Here is a 1598-nt window from a genome sequence, read left to right on the forward strand (position 1 = left end):
CTAGTGGAAACACATGAACTGTGAACCAATGGCACAGTAACTCCCATGGAACTGGACCAGGCCCTCTGGATAAGTGAGACAATTGATTAGCTTGAACTGTTTGTGAGGCCCCCAGGCAGTGGAGCCGAGACATGTCCTTAGTGCATGGGCTGGTTTTTGGGAGCCTGAGGCCTATGCTTGGACACTTTGCTCAGCCTTGGTGTAGGGAGGAGAGGCTTGGACCTGCCTCAACTGAATGTATCAGGCTGGGCTGACTCCCCAGGGGAGACCTTGCCTTGGAGAAGGTGGGAACGGGGAGGGGTGGACTGGGGGAGTCCTGGGGATGTGGGAGGAGTGAGGAAGGGGGAATCTGTGACTGATATGTGAAATTAAGTTAATTATAAAATAAAAATACTATATATAAAAAGAAAGTGTTGCTGAAGATAATGCACTGTGGAGACTGCAGCACTCCCTCACACCTTGTGTTAGTCGTTGGTTATTCCCTAAAGAAAATGTCTGAGGATTCTTCAGTTTCACAGCCTGGACTGGCATGACCCGACCTGAGAAAGGATTTATAGAGGATGTTTGAGTCACTTTTGTGTCTTTGGATAGCCAGATGCTCTCCATTGATTTGTTGGGTCTAGAGCAAGAGAATATTTTTAGCTTAAGTTTTTCTTTTTTGGGGGGGGTCTGGTTTGGGCTTGGGTTTTGTTTCCTTAGAGGTTTTGGTATTCCTCGCTTTGGTTTGAATTATTATGGGTTTTTTGTTAATTATTTTATTCTTGTTGTTGTTTTAATTGTTGGCTAAGGCCATAAACTGTATACACTGACTGCCCTTTTTAAGTCTCTGTTGAGCAAAATGACTTTTAATGAATAAAAAATCAGTTTCCAACTCTTCACTTTTACAACCCTTGATTGTGTGCCTGTTTGTGTGTGTGTGTGTGTGTGTGTGTGTGTGTGTGTATGTATTTCCCACTCGTAGTGCCTCCACGTAGCTCACACTGACCTCTGTCTTGCCACGACTCTTGTCAATCTATTGATTCAAGATTTGCACCATCATACTCTTTCTAGTATCTGAGGGCTCACCTGGGCTCAGGTGGCTCCAGACAGACCAGTCAAGAGTTTCACTAACACAGCTTGAGTGAGCTCTGCTGACTCTCGGGGTGTGGGGGGGATTTTTATCACTACCTATGTGACTTCTCTTTGTTTTGTACCACCAATCTCTGAAAGTCTGAGGCTCTTCCCCAGATGCTGTTCATTTCAGAGGACTCATCCCTCCTACTCCACATCGTCCTGACCTAATTTTTCAGCATCCATTATTTTTCACCATATGCATCTTAAGGAGGAAAAGAGCCATCCCTGTACAGTGTTTTGCAAGTGAGCCTTGATACAGATAAAGTTTCTAATGAAGCAGAGAGCTAGATATCTGGGTTTGGAAGGCTGAAGTACTGAAGGGCTTCCTCCATGACCCCAGAGAAGCTCCTGGAAATGGCACCTTAGCTTCAGGTCATTTGGGGGTGAGATACTTAGCAGGGAGGTAATGGCTGTAGCATATAATGTCATCAAACTCCTCCCTGGACATTCTATTGTATCTTGGGGATCTCTGCCATTCTCTGTGA

This window comes from Peromyscus eremicus, chromosome 17 (genome assembly GCF_949786415.1).
Source record: "Peromyscus eremicus chromosome 17, PerEre_H2_v1, whole genome shotgun sequence".
Taxonomy (NCBI): domain Eukaryota; kingdom Metazoa; phylum Chordata; class Mammalia; order Rodentia; family Cricetidae; genus Peromyscus; species Peromyscus eremicus.